Source organism: Hemiscyllium ocellatum, unplaced genomic scaffold (genome assembly GCF_020745735.1).
Source record: "Hemiscyllium ocellatum isolate sHemOce1 unplaced genomic scaffold, sHemOce1.pat.X.cur. scaffold_301_pat_ctg1, whole genome shotgun sequence".
Taxonomy (NCBI): Eukaryota; Metazoa; Chordata; class Chondrichthyes; order Orectolobiformes; family Hemiscylliidae; genus Hemiscyllium; species Hemiscyllium ocellatum.
The window spans coordinates 589,094-601,192 of NW_026868283.1; positions in this window are offsets into that span (position 1 = coordinate 589,094).

Here is a 12,099-nt window from a genome sequence, read left to right on the forward strand (position 1 = left end):
GATTTAAAATCTCTTGCACCATCATTCTGAAGTAATTTCCCATCGATGTTAGTGTCATCTGAAAATGTGGCATCGTATTTTCGATCCCATCAACAGAGTACAGTCATCCCATCGATCGCAAATGGTTGAGGCATGAGTCCTGAAATCAATGTCACCCCACAAATTGCATTTGCCAAAAGAAAATTATGCATTTATTCCATCTGACTCCATTTTGTTGGTTAACCAATCCTCCATCCAAGCTAATAAATTACTCCTAAACCCATGTTGTCTGATCTTACCACTTACTCTTTGGAGAAGCGACACATCCAATGCCTTCAGGAAGGCCAGATATGTTCCATCTCCAGGATTCCCACGATCCACCTTGTTTGTGACATCTTCAAATAACTCAAGCAAACAATTCAGACACGGTTTAGCCTTCGTAAAACCATGTTGACTCAGATGAATTGTGGTTTAACTTTGCAAATATCCTGAACAATGGACTCTAACAATTTGCCTTAAGTTACAATAGTTTATTGTTACACTTTCGTCCTTAATGTATACCATTATTACAAGTTCTTCCCTTTCGAAAAGCTTTACGTTTTCTTTGAATTCCTGTTTAAAAGGCACACGTTTTTAAGGGATCTGGTCCAAATGCTGTGTAAGAGCCAAGTGTGGCTGAATGGACTCACCATCCTGCTGGTGTACAAAATCAATGGGCTGACGTCTTTCTGGTGTTCCCATGTTGCCATCTCCAAGGCCAGAATGACATCCTCCTGTTGATGCTTTAGAGGGTTGGGAGATTATGGAATCTTACAGTTGCTGTGTAACATTTTGAGGGGCTGATGGGTCTTCTCCTACTTCTCTATAACAGGTGGAAATACTGAACGGTCTCCTCATGTATCCCGGAGATGGGACCGAGGGATTGATTGGTCTTCTCTTGTTCCCATACAACAGACACGTGTCTAAATTGCCTCTTCCTTTCTCATGAAAGAAGTGTCAGATAGTTTTTAATCCTAATCCAATTCCCTTGCAATAGGCTCGGTGTGTCTGAATGGCCTCCTGTTATCCCAGTGTAACAATCTCCAGCCACTGTGTGGCATCTTCCAGTTCCTATGTTACTGACTTAAGGAGGCTGAATGGACTGATCCTGTTGCTGTTTAACAGGATACTGGTGCAGCATGGCCTACTGTTATAGGATCAAGGGGCTGATTGGCCTCCTTCTGTAAATGTATATCAGGCTCCAGGGACTGAATAGCCTCATCCTGTTTTGGTGTAACAGGATCAAAGGCCTGAATATCCTCCTGTTGTTCCTGTGTAACAGGCTGGAGAACGGAATGGATTCCTCCATTATCTGGGTATTTCACTTCACTTGTTAACTCCTTCTGCCATTTATGTTCAAATAAGATCATCTTTAATTTTTGTAAACTCCAATGGCTACTTGGTCAACCTGATCATCATTTCATTATTAGCTAGCAACTTCATTGCAGGAATCAGTTGAGGGAACCATCTCTGAGCTGCTTCCAATATAACAACATCCATTCTTCATTGAAGAGATTAAATCTGTACACACTACTCTAGATGTGATCTCACTAAGAGCTTGTACAGCAGCAGCAACACTTTACCGGCCTGCTGGAAGGTTCCCACCCAAGTTAGAGCTGTCTCAGCTCTCTGGGGGATACAGAGCATTGTTGGAAGATCATTGTCCTTCTCTACTCCATCAGCATAACGGGAGATCTGGAGTAATTAAAGTTTGAGAAGATCATAAATGATGTGGCGAGATGATCTCTACCATCAATCTCCCCAGAGCCCACATCGCTCAGATTCCGCAGAATCTAGTAAGGTGGAGATTAAAAAAAAGCAAGGAGGAGCAAACATTGATGGGAGTTATATATCAAAGAGAAAGCTGTAATACAAATGTTGGGTATGTTATAAAACAGGAAATGAGATATACACATTTGTGTCTACTGCAGTGATAATGTACTGTTTAAATTATATCTAAACTCTGTTAATCCAATTGAATGCTAATGGTGGTAAAAATGGATTTCATGACCACGTGTGAGATGGTTTACATGACCATTATGTTGAGCACTGAGCTCGATATCAGGTGATTTAGGAATTGGTTTTGAGTGATCAGAAGAGCTAATTGAAAAAATTGCTGGAAAGGACATTTTAGGAACAGAGATCACAATGTACTGGTTTTCTTTTATGCTGTATGAGTACACGACAGTTTTTGTTTTATTTGAAGTAACTGTTATAAATCTGAGTCATGCAAGCCATCAAGGTGTGAGGAGAAAGTCGGGACTACAGATGCTGGAGATCAGAGTCGAAGGGTGTGGTGATGGAAAAGCACAGTCAGGCAGCATACTTATATCAGATAAATCGATGTTTCGGGCATAAGGCCTTCATCAGGAATGAAGCTTATGGGTCAAGGGGGCTGAGGGATAAATGAGAAGGGGGTGAGGTAGGGGAGAGGTTAGAAGGGATTGCGGTAGCTAGATGAAGGTAGGGTTGAAAGTGATAAGTGATGAAGGGAGACAGACCGCCTCATCTACTGCATCCATTGAACCCAATGTGGTCTTCTCTACATTGGCGAGGCAGAAGGTCAACTTGTGGAACATTTCAGAGAACATCTCTTGGACAGCCTCATTGAACAATTCCATCGCCTTGTGGCTGAGCACTCTAACTCTCCTTCCCACTCTGCCAAGGACATGAGGGTCCTGGACCTGCTCCATCGCCAAACCCGAGCCACCAGAAGCCTGCAGGAAGAAAGCCTCATCTTCTGCCTTGGGACCCTCCATACACAGGGGATCACAGTGGATTTACCCATTTCCCCTCATCCCACCCTATCCCACTCCAACCTTCCAAGTCAGCACCGCCCTTTTGTACATTCCTATGCGTCCACCTTCCTTGCTATCCATCTGGCCCACCCTCCTCTCCGAGTATCACTTTCAACCCCACCTTCACTTACCTATTTGATGAAAGGAAGCAGCTTAGAAAAATGCCAAGTTGTAGTAATCCCGTGGATTCAGAGAAATGTTGGACCCAGCAATGGATGACCAAGAAACTGAGAAGAAAATCGAAAGAGAAAAAGCATGCAAACGAAAGAAAAACATAAAAACTGCTAAAAAGCATCTATCAAGGTATGAAAAAAAATAAAAACAAGGTCAAATGTGGAACAGTTGGTGTGCGTTCAGGATAGTTTATTGCAGAGAACAGAGAAATCTCAGGGAAAAGAAACAGTTTATTTGCGTCTATCTTCATTGGAAGAATGTCCAGAAATTCTTCCAGAAATACCAAGTGACCATGGGACTTGTGTAAGTAAAGTCTAAGATTATTCTTATCAATGTTGAGGTCATCTTTGAAAAGAAAGCTGGATTGAATATTTATAAATCTGACAGACCAGATGTACTTCATACAAGGATTTATGAGGAAGCAGCAATAGACATGTTGATTGCATCGTGGATTTTTACTTTATCTTCCGACACATTCTCGAAAGTCATTTAGCCAGTCTGGATAAGGCAAATGTTACAAATATTATCCAACCGTTTAAGAAAGGATGAAGATGGGGAGGGGTGAACTACAGAGCAGTTATCTTGTCATCCACAGTCGGGTGTCTGTTGGACTCGATTACAAAGAACATGCGACTACACATGTAGAAGGTAATAACATAACTTGGGAGTATGAGAATATACCGATGAAAGGAAAACCAGAAGTGGCAAACATTTTCTTTGGAATGGTTTGAAGATGATTCTTGTGGACATAGGCAAAGAAGAACCAATGGATAACGTAGAGTTGAATATTCATGAGATTTTTTTTAAAAACTCACAAAGAAAGCTCATAAGAAAGGTTAAAGCGAGAGGTATTAGGAAGAACAGATGAAAATAGCAAAGAAAAAATTAGTTTTACATTTAGGTGATTGTAATTGGAATATAGAAGACGTCATGCACCAGTTGTATCAAGTGTTCATGAGAGTATTTTGTATTGTTCGGAGTCCCAATCTAAGAAATAAGATATTGACTACAGAGGAACTGCAAAAGGTATTATTCAGATTCATCCCTAAAACGGCAAGATTTTCTGATGTGGAAACTCATACTGTGATCTCGAGTTTTGAAACATGAGAGGTGGTTGCAGTGAAACTTAGAAACACAGAGGGGACTGAATAACAGGGACATGGAGAAGTACAAGTAGGCGAGATCTGTGAGAATCCCACGATATTCTACACGGACAAGTAGAGCAGAATAATCAGCAAACAGTTAGTGTCCATTAGAAACCAAAGGGGCAATCTGTGTGTCAAGCTGGAGAACATTGATGGATTGTTACATGAGACCTTCACATCTATTTTACTTTAGAGACGGAGAAGCCAAGTACAGAATTCAAGGAGATGGATGGGGAAAGTCTTGAACAGATTGATGTAAAATACGAGAAAGGATTTGAAGCTTTGTTCTGTATAAATTTGGACCTATCTCCATGTCTGAATGAGTTGTATCACAGGCGGCGGTTGGGGTGAATGGAGGAAAGACACTGACTGAATATTTTAATTAGGATCTGACCATAGGGGAGGTGCCAGAGAACTGGAGAACTGCTAACACGATTCCACTTCACAGTTCGGGTGGGAGAGATAGACCAGGGAACTATAGACGAGCGGGTATTAGGTCACTGTTAAGGAAACTACTGGAGAAAATAGGGAAGGAGAAAATTGAACTCCATTCAGAGTCTCAAGGTCTGATCAGGGATAATCCATCATGACTTTATCAGAAGGAAGTGACATCTAATGGATGTGATTGAATTAGTTTGAGGAAGTCGATTGTTTAGCTTTATAGGAAAGCCTTTTGCAAATTTCCAGCTGCGAAACTGAAAAATAATGTAAAGTCTCACAATATAAATGATAACTTGACAAGTTCCAACGAAAATTGTCTTTTGGCAGGAGGCAGAGGGTAATGAGAGAAGGCTGTTTGTGTGACTGGAGACCAGTGTCCCCTGGTGTACCACAGGGATCAGTGATGTGTCCCTTATTGTTTGTGTTATTCATAACAAAAACAAATGTGAATGTGGAGGGGGCTCGGTGGAGAGCGTGGAAGGTGTGATAAGTAAGTGTACGTTTGACATAAAGATTGACCGGTTGGTTCGCAGTGAGGAGGAAGGCCTTAAGTTACAGGAAGATGCAGATGAAATGGTCAGATGGGCAGATACATGGCGGATGGAATGTAACCCTGATAAATATGAGGGGATGCACATTGGGAGAAGGAACCAGGCAGGGGAGGACTCAATGAATGGCAGCACACTGGGAAGCTCAGATTGTGCTTCTCCACACATCCCTGAATGTGACTGGACAGGTTAATGCTTAAAAATGTGTTGCTGGAATTGCGCAACAGGTCAGGCAGCATAAAAGGAGCAGGAGAATTGACGTTTCGGGCAGATTCCTGAGAAGTGCTTATGCTCGAAACGGCTATTCTCCTGCTCCTTTGATGCTGCCTGACCTGCTGCGCTTTTCCAGCAACACATTTTTAAAGCACTGATCTCCACCATCTGCAGTCCTCACTTTCTGCTGGGCAGGTTAATGGACAAGTTAAGAATTGGACCTTGAGTATTGTGTTTCCTAATCAGGGTGGAGATATAAGACCTATACATGGCTTTGGTTCGGCCAAAATGGAATACTGTATGTAGCTCTGGGAGCCACATTCCAGGAAGGATGTGATTGTACTGGAGAGGGTGCTGGGGTGATTCACCAGGATGTTCCCTGGGGTAGAGCATATCAGCTATGGAGAGAGGCTGGATAAGCTCGGGTTGTTTACTTTGGAGCAGAGAAAGCTGAGGAGTCAGTGATTCAGAAGGATAAGATTATAAGCGACACGGACAGGGGGGATAGACAGCAGCTGTTCCTTTTAGTCAGAGGGTCAAGAACAAAGGACCACACTTTTAAAGTGAAAAGTTTGAGGTTCAGAAATGATTTAAACATTTTTTCACCTCGAGGTGTGGGCTTCTGGGATTACTTCCTGAGAGGGGAATTATCACGAGCAACCTCACAATCGTTAAAAAGTACTTGGATAAGCAGTTTTAAGCGTCGTAACATTCCAGGCTATGGGACTTCTGTAGAAAGTGGGACTAATATAGATCGTGCTGTACTTCTGTTGGCACAGAGTCTTTGCTCCAGTAAGTGTACCATGTGGAAGGTCAATTATTGGAGCATTTTAAGTCAGGAATTGATGGGTTTCTGAAGAGTTATATTCATTAGGGTTATAAGTGCGAACTGTAATAGCTTGTTAAATTATGTCAATGTGAGAAATATGAGAAAACAAGTGTAGTTTCCTTACAGTTTGGAAACAGAGAATGGAGAATGGGGAACAGGGAAATGGCAGAACTATGAAGCCACTACTTCAGTTCTGTCCTCACAAAACTTTCTAACAATATAAGGAAAACCAAGTCTGATGTGGGAAAATGATAGAGTACGTGGAACATAGAACATAGTAAGTAAATGGTTTAGCAGAAATTATTGTGGCTGAAAGTAATAGTCATAGACAACACTAACATAGATTTATGAAATGGGAATTATGTTTGAGAAGCAGACTGGCTGACAAATGAAAGAGCAGTAATGGATGTAAAACATTTTGATTTTTAGGAAAATGCTGGGAAAGCTCCAAGCCCAATTTGCAATATCAAATCTGAGTGGACTGGGGCGAATATATGGACATGTTTCTAGAATGGGACAGCTGGCAGTAAACAGTGAATAGAAATAAACAGACTCATCAAGCAACAGCCTGACATTGTCTGTAAGGTATGATTCTGTGAGTATGACTATGACCTAGACACCCCATCTCCTTTCCCGGATATGTCCTGTCTCATCAGCAGGATGGACACAGCAGAGGTGGCGGCACAGTGGGATGCAGTTAGAAGGGAATTGCTCTTGGAGTCCTCAACAGTGACTCCGTATCCCATGGCATTAGTTTGCATTTGGGAAAGGAAACCTCCTGCTGATTACCAAGTACCAGCGTCTCTCAACTGATGTATCAGTACTCCTCCATGCTGACCAACACTTGGAGGAAGCACTGAGGGTAGCATTCTGGGTGGGGTATCTCAATGTTCACCACCAACACTATCTCAGCTACAGCATTATTGATCGAGCAGGCTGGGTCCTAAAGGATATAACTGCTAGAGTGGTTCTGCGGCAGGCAGTGAAGGAACCAACAAGAGGAACATATACACTTGACCACAGCCTTACTAATCTGCCAATTGCAGAAGTATCTGCCCATGACAGTATCGGTAAGAGTGACCACCGCATAGTCATTGTGGAGACAAAGTCACACCTGCACATTGAGAATAACATTCACCATTTTGGGTGGTACTATCACAGTGCGAAATAGGGCAGACTTCGAACAGATCTAACAGTTCAAGTCTGGGTGTCCATAAGGTGCTGTGGTTCATCTATAGGAGCAGAACTGTACAGCCACACAACCTCATGACCTGGCATATCCCCTTCGCAACAATTACCATCAATCCAGAGGATCAACATTGGTTCAATGGATGTGCAGGATGGCAGGAGCAGCACCAGGCAAAACTGACAATGAGGTGTCAGCCTGGTGAAGCCACCAAACAGGACTACTCGTGGGCCAAACAGCATAAGCAGTAAGTGATAGACAGAGCTAAGTGATCCCACAAGCAATGGTTCAGATCTAAGCTCTGCAGTCCTTCCACATCTAGTCGAGAAACGTTGGAGACAATTAAACAATTCATTGGAGGAAGAGGTTTCACGAATAACGCCTTCCTCCATGATGGAAGAGCCCAGCACTTCAGTGTATAAGATAAGGCTGATGCACTCGCAACAACTTTCAGTCAGAAATGCTGAGTGGATGATCCATTTCAGCCTCCTCCAGTGGTCCTCAGCAATTAAGTTACCAGTCATCAACCAATTCGATTCAGTCCACGCGATATCCAGAAACGGTTGGAGATACGGGATACTCTATGGGGTCCACACTCTGACAACATTCTGGCAATAGTACTGGAAACTTGTGCTCCATAACTTGCCACTCCCCCAGCCAAACTGTTTCAATACAGTTACAACAATGGCTTTTCCTGATTATGTGGAAGATTACCCCAAGTATCTCCTGTATATAAAAAGCAGAACAAATCCAATCCGGCCAATTACAACTCCATCAGTCTACTCTCGATCATCAGTAAAGTGGTGGAAGGTCTCAGTGCTTTTAAGCAGCAACCTGCTCAGCAATACCCTGTCAATGACGCCCAGTTTGGGCTCCACCAGGGCCACTCAGCTCCTGACCTCATTACCTTGATTCAATCATGGACAAAAGAGATGAATTCCAGAGGTAGGGTGAGAGTGATAGCCCTTTAATTCAAGGCTGCATTCGACCTTGTGTGGTATCAAGGTGCTTTAGCAACACTGGATTCAATGGGTATCAGAGGCAAATCCCCGCTGCTTAGAATCATACCTGACACATGGTTGATGAAGGACAGTCAACTCAGCTCCATGTCTGTAGGAGTCCCTCGAGCAGTGAACAGAAACTTCTTCAGGGCTGCTTCATCAATAACCTTCCCTCCATGTTAAGGTCAGAAGTGGGTGTGTTCGCCGATGATTGTACAATGTTCTGCAACATTTGTGGATCCTCAGATACTGAAGCAGTCCATGTTCAAACACGACAAGATCTGGACAGTATCCAGGCTGGCAAGTGGCAAGTAATGTTCAGCCCACACGAATGCCAGACCATGACCATCACCAATAAAATACAATCTAACCTGCCCCTTGGCATTCAATGGTGGTACTATCACTGAATCCCCCAGTATCAAAGTCCTGGTGGGTAATCATTGCTCAGAAACTCACTGGTCTCCCCCCATGAACACTGTAACTATAAGAGCAAGTCCGAAGCTCGGAATGCTGCGGTGAGTAACTCACATCCTGACTTCCAAAATTCTGTCCATCATCTACAATGCATGTCAATACAATATAGGTCAGAAGTGTGACAGAAGACTCCCAATTTGCCTGGATGAGTGCAGTCCCAACAACACTCCAGAAGCTTTATACCATCCAGGACAAAGCAGCCAGTTTGACTGGCCCTTCATTCACAATGCTCCACCGTCAACGCACAGCAGCAGCAGTGTTTTACTATCCACATGCTGCAATGAAATGATTCACCAAAGATCCTCAGAAACCATCTTCCCAATTCATGACCACTTCTATCTAGAAGGACAAGGGCTACAGATGTATGGAAATACCATCATCTTTAGGTTCCCCTCCAAGCCATTCACCATCCTGACTTGGAAATATATCACAGCTCCTTCACAGTCGCTGGGTCAGAATCCTGGGATTCTCTCCCTAATGGAATTGGAGGTCAACCACAGCAGGTGGACTGCAGTGTTCAACAAGGCAGCTCACCACCACCTTCTCAAGAGCAACTAGGGACAGGCAATAAATGCTGGCCCAGCCAATGACACCCAGAATGACGAAGTACAGAAATAGAAATTAACAGAGGACGGTTGCTGAGGTATCACAGAGATCGGTGTTTGGGGCCCAGCTGTTCACAATGTCCTTTAAATATTTGGTTGCTGGAATCAGATGCAATACATCCCAGCCTGCTGACAGCACTAATGGATGTGGGATTGTGAGTGGGTGCGGAGGATGAAAAAAGGAACAAGAAGACTAAGACAAATGGAGTGAATGGGTAAATACGTGACAGATGGAGAACAATGTGGATAGAGGTGACAGTGTGCCCTTTGGTGGAAATTATAAACTGGAATCCTACAATTTGAAAAGGATTGGTTGAAACACATTGATTTACAAAGGGCCATATGCTCCTTTTTGTTGTTTCCTTTTGCATCAACCTCTGAGGTCCCTGCAGCGCAGTGAGTTCTGTAACCAGAAGTCAATACTGGGCATGGCATTGACACGCTGACCAGTGTACACAGACCCACCAAGTGGGGAGCTATAACACGGAAAAGGATCTGCATATCCTTGTACATATGTCGCTGAAAGCAATATTGCAGAAACAGAAAGCAATAAAGAAGATAAATGGTGTGTTGACCTTTATTTCAGGGGAATGTGAGTCCAGGAGAAAGGGTGTGTTACTGCAGCTGTACAGGCCTTGGAGACATCCCATCTCGAACATTGTGCAGTATTGTGTACAGGCTTGGTCTCCTTACCTAATAAAGGACCAACTTGACATTGAGGGAGAGCAGTGAAGGATGACCAGACTGATCTCTGGGATGACAGGCTTGTTGTGGGAGCAGAGTTTGGGGTGACTGGGCCAATATTCCATGGGGTTTAGGAAAATGAGTGGAGATCTCAGTGAAATATACAAAACTCTGACAGGGTGAGACAGATTAAAAGCAGGGATGATATTCCCCTGGCTGGGATGACTAAAACAAGGAACCACAGTATTAGGTAAGGCAGGTGACTCTGCAATGAGATGAGAATAAATGTCTGCACTCACTGACTGGTGACCCTGGGGAATTCACTCGCACCTGGAAACCAAGACACTGATTATAAGTAGGGATTTAGAGACAGTAAAGGGATAGAGGGAGAGCAGGAGTACGGTGTGGAACTGAAGGGCCAACCATCATTACATGGAATTGGTTCGCAAACTCAATGGACCAAACGTACTACTGCATTTCCTATTTTATAACTTCCCAAGGTTACTCACATTAACGGATATGTATATCATGTGGGGTAAGTGCATCGAGGAGATTTTTTCCATGAACTAGAATGGAGGAGGCTCAATGTGTTGTATGACCTACTCCTTTCCCGTTGTTTCTGTGCAGTCTGTGGGAAATCTCGGTAAATGCTGTCACAAGCTCTCAGATGTTAGGAAGGAGGTCTCTGCAGTGTCGACAGGACTGTGTTCCCATTCCCTTTTACGACACTGATGCTGGGGCCGGATGTTCTGTCCGGTTTCATCCATTCAGACCTCGGAGCAGTTTGATACAAGTGAGTGCCTTGCTTGGCAGTTTCAGAGACCATTGAAATGTTTATCACATGTCAGGGTCTTTGGAGTCAGTTTTAGGCCAGCCCAGGAAATCATGGGAGATTCACTTCCTAAAGGTACATTGGAGAAGGAAATTCTGTTTACAATCGATATTGGCTTCAAGGTCACTGTTACGTACCCCAGATTTTAGATTTCGATATTTTATTAATTGTCTTTAACTTCCACCTGCTGCCAGAGCATTAGCCTGGTTTGGATTAGTCATCCAGTGACATTTCCACAACAGCACCATCTCCACATGGGGACCTGTCAGAGACAACACTGAGCAGGGTATTTCTGTGCTGCTTGACACCTTTGTCAAAAAGAACTCCCACCAATTTGACTGTCGTGATGAGACTGAGGGGGTGGTAAATGATCAGATTGTAATTATTCCCGTTTTAGGGAACGGGACTTAGCTGAGTAATTTTCAACAATGCCAGGGAGATGTCAGAGTTGGAGCTGGAATGAGAAAGCTCCCCCATGGACACGACTTGTTGTGCAGCACAAGTCTTCAGTCCTATTGCAGGAATGGGGTCAGGGCCCATTGCCTGTGTCATATCTACTGTGTTCAGCTGTTTCTTCATGTCACGTGCAGCGAATCACATTAGTTGAAGACTGGCATCTGTGATTTTGTGGGCATCATGGCGAGGGTGATGATTATCATTGACTCAACACTTCTGGCAGAAGTTGGTGCAGATAAAACATCCTTCTCTTTTACACTGATGTGCAGGTCTGTTCCATTATTTAGGATGGGGATGTTTGTGGAGCCCTCTCCTCCAGTCATTTGTTTTATCGTCCATCACCATTTATAACTGAATGTGACAGGACTGCAGGGCTTCGTTCAAATCTGTTGGTCAAGTCTGGTAGCTTTAATGAGTTACCATCAGGTTAAGGTTCATGTGATTCTGACTCTGACATGTTCACCCACACTCGTCACTGAGCCATAGATGCTGTTGATGGTAATGACAGACTGAAGTGTTATCCTGGAAAAAAGTTACAGGTTGTGGTTGGATGCTGTTCTGCTTCTCCCGCTGCTGTGGTCTACAGCACTACATGAATACGCAGTTTGGAGCTGCAATATCGGCAATGCAATTCTGCTGTCTGTTCCCCAATTCTCACTGAGACCCATTCACCCATCAGTCCTGCACTCAGTGAC